Source organism: Physcomitrium patens, chromosome 8, assembly GCF_059467195.1.
Source record: "Physcomitrium patens ecotype Gransden chromosome 8, ASM5946719v1, whole genome shotgun sequence".
Classification (NCBI taxonomy): Eukaryota; Viridiplantae; Streptophyta; class Bryopsida; order Funariales; family Funariaceae; genus Physcomitrium; species Physcomitrium patens.
In genome coordinates, this window is record NC_143417.1 from 4,032,242 (window position 1) to 4,041,036 (window position 8,795).

At 27.0% G+C, this 8,795-nt stretch overlaps 1 long non-coding RNA gene across 1 annotated transcript; it reads right to left on the minus strand.

Moving 5' to 3' along the window:
* Positions 1-1,795: 1,795 nt before the first annotated feature.
* On the minus strand, positions 1,796-4,473 carry LOC149988433 (uncharacterized). Its single transcript, XR_016504418.1, has 3 exons — positions 4,015-4,473; positions 3,256-3,815; positions 1,796-2,123 (listed from the first exon to the last, which is right to left on the minus strand). It is a non-coding gene; the product is annotated as an uncharacterized LOC149988433 (long non-coding RNA).
* Positions 4,474-8,795: the final 4,322 nt, after the last annotated feature.

Sequence of the window (8,795 nt, forward strand, 5' to 3'; positions counted from 1 at the left end):
TCACCCATAAATTTTTAATTGTACTCACAAATTCTTTAAACATGTAAGTCTCTTTTTATTTTCAAAATCATAAATCTCTAAATATATTTCTTACTTGGAAAAACTCTCAAAAACTCAATATTTATCCAAATCTCTTGAAACTAATTCTAATCTTTATTTTTTTTTAATTTCATCTTAAAAATTCCACTCTTTGATTTGCCATAGGATTGTAGTTTTGTGCCTTGGGATTTGATTTTAATCCTAGTTCACAACTAGTCTTCTTTGGATATCAATTCATAGTTTCTTAAGATAATTTCTACTAAAAACTATTTCAAAATTCTTTCTTAAGTTTTATATATATATATATATATTATTAATATTTTTAATATAATTTTTTTTCCTTATTTATAATCATACAAAATAAGTAGAAGTTTTTTTTTTTTTTTTTTTTTTTTTTTTTAATAATTAGAAGGTAGCATCAATACTAGAAGTTTTTATTATCTTCCTATCTTTTACTCATTTATTGCTATTATATATATATTTTTAAGATATTTTATAATAAAATATTTATTTTAATCTTTTACTATATAGCCAAGTTATAATATAATAACACAATGAATAAGTTTGATATCTTTATAATATTAATTACTAAAAATAAGAATTTTGAAGAAAGTCAAACAATATGTTTCTTCATTATTTTTTTATAATGCTTAAGAAATTTCTTAATTATTGCTTCTATCTTAAATTCACAATGGTACTATTTTTTGTTACAAATAGTTGCATCTTTATCTAATCTTCTTATTTTATTATCAAGATTTATATATGATAAGTTTATATATATTTATAAAAAAAAGATTGTAAATATAAAAATTTAGTTTAATTTTGTTAAAATTCTTAAGATTAAGAATAGTACAATTGTAATCTTTACTCATATACTCAAATAAATATCCAAACACAAAAATCAAAGAAAAAAATTGTATTTGAGAGAATAAAAAAATAAATAAAGAAATGCAATAATGTTTTATTACATTTTAATTATTATATTCACATAAATTTAAATATTATATATATTATATATTATTTTAAATAAAGGATTTTTTTACCTCTACTTTGATGTGCTTATTGTATTTGTAATCAAATATAAATAATGTGACACATTATAATAGTTATTTATATTACAACTTTTTAAATCTTCAAAGAAACAACCATCATTGTATAGTCAATATATTGGATATCTATATCCATCACATTGTGTTTTCAAATTAAAATTACTAAAGTAGTACTTTGAGCACTTTTTATTTTTCATTAAAATAATATTTAGGATCTCAATGGTGTTAAGGCCATGAACCAAACAACAAATTACTATATTATTACTTCAAGATGAATATCTAGGTTTTCTGCTTCATTTTGTGTAAACAAAAGATGGTGAAATTTGCATTCATCAGACCCAAGGCAAATCTGCAGTGCACATGGCTTTCATCCTCCACTACAGAATAACTACATTGTCATGATTCAAGACATCAAAAATCTTATCATATTGGTTACGATCAGGATTATTCTATGATGGTTGAATGCCAGGTCAGGATTGCCATATCAATGACAATCAATTACTTTTTTTGCTTTTTAAAAAAATTAAAACATGTATCACAATTTCAATGATACTCATCATGTGGTGTCTACAAACTCAATTTCATTCTGTGAATTGTGATAAAACAGACTCTTCCAAACATGCAAGAGCAAGTTTTAAGCATGTTTGGTGTCATTTCCAAATTTTACATGGTCAAATGCAGTGTGCAACACATCTACAACAGCAGAGTTGGAAAAAAATAAAATAAAAATAAAAATGAAGGACATAGAGTGATTCCAGTGTATTTGAGTTCATTACACATAAATACCAAAAATCTATACTACTTTGTGCACAAATAAAATGACCTGCAGGTTTTGAGATACTGTGATAAGAAACTGACATCCACGTAGGACAGAACAAGTAGGGTGCAGTGGTACCAAGCAATGTCAGAAGCGGCACGAGCTCCGTCAGAAGTTTGCAATAATCGGGGGCATTTATGGGCTCTCTCAGTCCACCGAGGCAAGTGTACAAACGCCAACAAGCATGTGGATTATCCTCTTGTCACTCCAATATCAACCTGCACCCAACGACAGAAAAGTGGTATTATGATGCTGATATCAAATTCGAGACTATTGCACATGTTGACAGCAGCCTGGGTCTACTACAATGCAAACCAAATTCGACACTGTATCGGTATGTTAGGAATGGGAGATTTTAAGGTGTGTGTTTCATGGGGAGGAAGGAAAGAGCTAGATGACAAAAAGCGTTCAATTCAAGGGGACATAATAAATTTTGAGCAGTTACGCGAATAGAGGGTACTCGAGTTTTAATCAAGAGTAGATGTCCCACTCTATGATTTGCATTGTTACTAACTGGCTCTAATTCGGAATCTTGAATCAGTCGGTGCTGATTTTTATCTTGGGAACATCTCTCACTCTCTCTCTCTCTCTCTCTCTCAATAAGTATTTATATATATATTTATTTGTGCTGAAAAGCAGAGTTGTAACAATGCGTTCAGCAAGAATGTTCTTTGGAAATTTTTCATGTGAAAATATGTTTATATTGACTAGTCCTTGACAAACTTCAGGACAGGTACGTTTTAAATATCAATGGATCAAGATGAAACGTTTCACTATGAAATGAGGAATAAGCTTGCAAAAGACCTTACAATCAGAACATTTAAGAAGAATTTATGTTTTACAAGAATCTGGAGTGTTTGAGTAACTGCGTACCAGATTTGACTAGTGAGTACAATGTGCAATGAACGGTTTCACAATATTTATCAGTTTAGACGTTCAGTGTTGAACCCAGTTTACGGTAGCATCTAAAAAACTTGGATGCAACTTAACCGACAGAACAAAGTCCACCAAAATAGGAATACGCAAACAATCTTCAGCCATGACCTATGTACATCTCAACCTAACTTAAGACAACCATTTGAAAGGAAAGCCAGGACAAATGACCCAAAGAATCATATATCAGACAATTGATTCTACATTTATGTCCACATGAGCCACAAAATTGAGAGAACGCATCACCTGTGAGCTATTCAACTAGAAAGTATGGAGAAAGACGTTTTTTTACAAATGAGTACTGATCTGTAACTCACAACAAGAGCTCTGATGTCCGACAAAAGGTACAAGGACAATTATTAGAATTGAAACAAGTCAACTTGACAATCTGACAGCGTAAGGGTGGCGTCTCTTCACCTATAACGCAATAACATGATATGTTGAGTCCTTCAGATCACTGCAATCCTTCAAAGTTTCGTTCAATTGCGTGTTTTAACTGCAAGATAATCTGAGTTGATCAGGGTATTCTTGTAACCACGGACACTGCATGTGCCCTATGTAAAATACTTTTCGACCATCTTAAGCGTCTACAAAATTCAGTTGAAAATCATTTTCTAGATCAAGGAGCGTCTCAATTCTATTTTTTTCATCTTCACCAGTGAAACTTAAAAAAAAATACAGGATGTGCTCGTATCTGACACAGTCGTTTTCAACTACTTTCAAGACTCTGATTCATTTAACCATGATCAAAATCTCGCATAAATGAACTCATCCCATCCAAAGCCGTGATGAGGTGTTGGGGATTCAAAAGCTCCAACACAACGATGTTTCTGCGAAGATGATCTGAAAACGCTGCAGTTAAAAAGACCTCGTCATTTCTCATAAGTTCTCAATTAATATTGTGATGGCACTGTCCTGAAAAGAAACTTGGTAGCTCCTGCGGTTCGTAAGGTCTTTGAATGCCGCTGCTCGAAAATCTGTCTCACTCATGCAAAATGTACTCATCAATCTAGAAATAAAAAACCTGACTGATGATGTTCAAGGATAGCGACCACTAGGTGAATTATAACTAGCTATAAATAATAATAACAATATATATATATATATATATATATGTATATAGTACAGCCACACAAGCACGACAAAAAAATGGCACTTCATTGTAACGACAACTACCGCAGTCACGCCTTCAAACGCAAATTCAATCATAACCTCGCCATATCAATCCTCCCAAGATATGCGCTGCCGAATACCATTCTCGATCGGGCAATCGCCATCGATGGAGTCAATCAGCCCTTCTACCGGCTCTAAAAACCTCGTACACCTTACCTCAGAAGCTCCATATTTCCAATCACCCGAAGACTTGCAAGCTACAGCTTCTCCTGAGCTCCGGAAGTGACAGCAATCTCTCCTTTTAACGATGTCGAACAGATCATATAAAAACTAAACCTAACGATGAGGACTCCAAAATCGTGGTCAGATAGTTAGACTCCTGCTGCAACTCTAGTCCACTTCATCTCTTCTTCCCTTATGCCATAGAAACTCTTCTCATGAGTTTTATCAGTGCAGCGGAGTGACGAAACCATCTACAGCGACGCCGGTCTCCGCTCCGACACCGACTTAAAGAATCCTCGACAATTGAGGCGCTGATGCAGAGTCTGGAGCTTCAGCCCTAATTTCGCCGGCTCGACAGGAAGAAGGTGATTAAGTTCCCGACGTTGCGTACTTCGTTTGCAATACATGAATGAAAGTTGGAATAACGTTACATAATTTCATCCGTATTGAACTTTTTTCTCCATTCATTAGGAAGTGTTATTGTAAACTTTAAATTCTTATTCGATTTTGTTGTCATGCACTCTAAAGCTTGTGTTTTTTATCCAATATTGAATGAGAATTTCAACAAAATCTTCTTCTGTTACAGTTTGAGCCGTTTTGTCTGTGCATGCATAAATTCGTGCTAAATTGTATAGATTGTATTGATTTAGTAGCAAGTTTTTAATGGCAATCACACTGCTTGAGCTTTAAGCTAGTGAAGATATCATCATAAGCATGTAATTTAAATTAAAAGCATTAGGTTTGATATCTTTAATACGAAATTTTAAGTTGTAAGAAAAATTTATTGTAATATTGATTCAATATATATATATATATATATATATATATATATATATATTTTTTATTTAATGTGACTGGTACACAAAAACGTTTGCATAGATTTTTTTTTATGATAAAAAATTGCACACATATATTTGGTAGTTAGTTTTTGTAATAGGAACATACTCTAATATATATATATATGTATATATATTCCATTTTTTCATTTCTAACTTCATAGTTTAATATTTTAAAATAATTTTGTTAAAATTATGTCAAGATATGTAAAAAATAAGTAATTCATTAATAGTTTCACCAACAATCTCACCAACTAATCATGGAAAAATAAGTATATGCATGGCTACTTAACTATCCAAAAATTAGTATTCATCCTTTTAATTAAACATGTACAATGCTATGTTTATTTCAATTTTTAAAACTATTGTAGTTTTAAATTATTAGATAACATCTTCAAAACTATATATAAGCATATATATATATATATATATATATTAATAAATTGACTTTGTCAATTTAGCTTAAACATTATTCTATATAATACCATCAATTTTGTTTTGTGACTAGACCCAATTATACAAAAGTCAAATTATACACCAAAATAACACCAATAATAATAAATGTTTTGCTATGCCAGAAAGAATATAAGAGCTATTGTAACACCATTTACTAAAAAATCATTTCAATCTAGACCAAATACAAATCAAATGGACTAACAATTATAAAAAGTGATTCTTTTGTTTTTAAACAAAAAATTCAAAATACATAATCTTTTTTTAAATCAATCATGTAATTTATTTATTTTTCTAGATGCAATTGTAATTTCATTCAAGCAACTATATTTGTATTAGTTATAAACCATTTTGATGTTCTGTTGATTTAAGTATATATAAAAAAAAAAAAAAAAAAAATCTTAAAAAAGACCTTACTGTTATTGATATTTTTTAAAATTTCTTAATATTTATGACCAATAATATTTTAGATTATTAATAAATTTAATAGAATACCAATTACAATTCAATGCCTTCTGAAAACAAAAAACAATTAAAAAGACTGGATACAATGTTTGCATTGGCTATTATTACTAAATGTAATACTAATTACATTTTTTTTTAATATATGCATAATCAAACATGTACCATCTTTATACATAAGGATGGTAATTTTTTTTAATATATAATGGTGTATAAAAATATTACATATGATAAGGAAATATTATTGGTTTAGAATAATTATATGATAGAGAAATATTATTTGTTTAGAAATATTATTGGTCTACATAAAGAAATATTATTGATTCATGATAGAGAAATATTGTTGTTTTTGAAATAGTCATTTTAGTTTCAATATTATATTATCTTTGAGTGAACATCTATTCTTTTCAAGTGACATTAGAATATATTTAGGTTTTTATTGTTTGTAATTTATGTCTTTGAAAATAAAAGTATGCAAATTTGAAATATTTATCTTTGTAGTAATTAGTTACCATAATATTTTTTAAAATCATCATTAGCTTATTTTGAATTTTAGGATATCCACCAATATTATCAAAAATCTCATAAAATATTTAATAAAGTTTTATAAAATATTTTTAAATATTTTCTTTAATCAAGTATATAAGATTTAAAATCCCATTGACTAAAAATTTTGGAATTTCCAAGTTAAATTGCATCATAATACATATATATATATATATATATATATATATATATTATACTTTATAAGTTTTAAAATATTTTATATTTAATATATTTAATATATTTTTATATGACATGATATAAATAAATTTTAAATCATATAATTAGTTGATAATAATTTGATATATCTATCTTTCAATATAATTTAAAAGTTAATTATAAAACTTATTTTCTTACTTATTTATAACTTAAAATTAATAGATAAAAAAATAAACATAAAAATTACATTAGAATTTAAAACATTTATTTTAAATTTATATAAAATATGCATATATGTATATATATTAAAGTTTCATTATATAATAAATTTTGAAATTATTCTATGGTTTTTTATTTATTTACTTTCTTTTTACGTCTTCTAAAGTCATCATGTGGCATATTATAACAAATTAATTTGAAGATTATATTATTATTAAAGTATGATATTAAATCTAAAATCTTTTGATTTTTTATATTTTTTAAATTAAAATGTAATTCAATAATATTTAACTTTACAATATATTTAGTTAAAAATTTTAAAAATACTTCTCAATGGTATATATATATATATATATATATATATATATATAGAAAGGAAAATTAGACCAATGAGGTAAATTAAAAGAGATGAATTTGATATTTGAATGATTGCATCTTACACTGTTTTTATCAAAAGTAAAACAAAGAAATAATCCCAATAAACTTACAATGAAATCATCATGAATGTAGTATTATGATTGATCAAGATTGATTCTTATTGAATATTTATATTTATATTTATTATTTATTATTAATATTTTTATAATACATATTCAAATTTTAATAAATGATATTTTTTTCTATTTAAGAAGATAATTATTACATTTTTATAAATAAAGTTTGAATTTATTAACTATCATTTATTGTTATAGATATTTAATAAGAAGATTTAAAGAATATTTAAAGAATATTCTAATAGATTTTAGAAGATTCCATTAGATTCTAAAAAGATTTTAAGAATATTTTAGAAGATTTTAGATGATTTTTAGAATATTTCAATAAATTCTAGAAAATTCTAAAAAATATTTTTAAAAAATATTATAAAATAAATATACTTTTATATGCTTCTACTTAATTATGTAAGTAAATATCAGAATAAATATGTATATTTGTGGCATTACTTTTCTTTTTGGAAACGAGTTCTATAAGGAGTAATCATCATATGTTGATAAAATCAAAGATACAACAAATTGTATTTACCATGTATTTTAATCTTTATTCTCTTTAGAGAAGGTTAATAAGTCCTCTTAGCTATAAACAGTATCCCATATTAGGATGGAAAGACCACCCCATTATTTGATCATTGTTGAGGCCTTTGTAGCTTCCTTCAAATAAAACATTAAGAACATAGTGAAGAGTTGTTCTAACCTCTAATAAAATCACCAAATATCAAAAGTTTCTTTTAAGATATGTATTATATCTTCCATCTATTTAAGGAAGAACATGTCATTCTTGAAGATCTTCATCTTAATTACATTGTCTTGAAGATTATAACAATTATAATATTTGAAGTGATAAGTTGGCAAGTAATAGCTCTTGAGTTGAATTTGCTAGTTATTGGTTTTTCATTTCTTCAGCGTCACAAATATAAAAAACTTAAAAACAAGACTAAAAGGTAGAATGCTATTTTTTTTTGGATCTTGTTTCTTTTAAAGTAAAGATTTGATATTTTTTAACTGAATTTTAATAGATGTTGTCGGTAAAAAACCTCAACCTTATTTGTTGCATTTGTAAGATTCTTTATTGGCTTCTATGTACATTTGCTAATATCATATTTGTGCTAATAAATAAAATATTCTAATCTATTTTGGCAACGCTTTGAATCTAAGACTTCTTCTACTTCAAATTGTTGATTATTATCCACTTCTATAAGAGGAGGTGGCATTTGTCTACTTCTTAAGATATTCATTGTCTTATATGGCTCAAGAAAAGATACATGGAATAAAAGATGGATCTTTATGAACTTTGATAGATATAATTGATAAGTAATATGATTGATTTGTTTATTAATAAGAAAAGGTCTAAGCGTATTGTTAGGGACATAGTACTTAGAACCTTCTAGAGACAAGTTTCTAGAACCTTCTAGAAGTAAGTCTCTGAAACCATCTAAAAGCTTCCTAGTTGATGGAA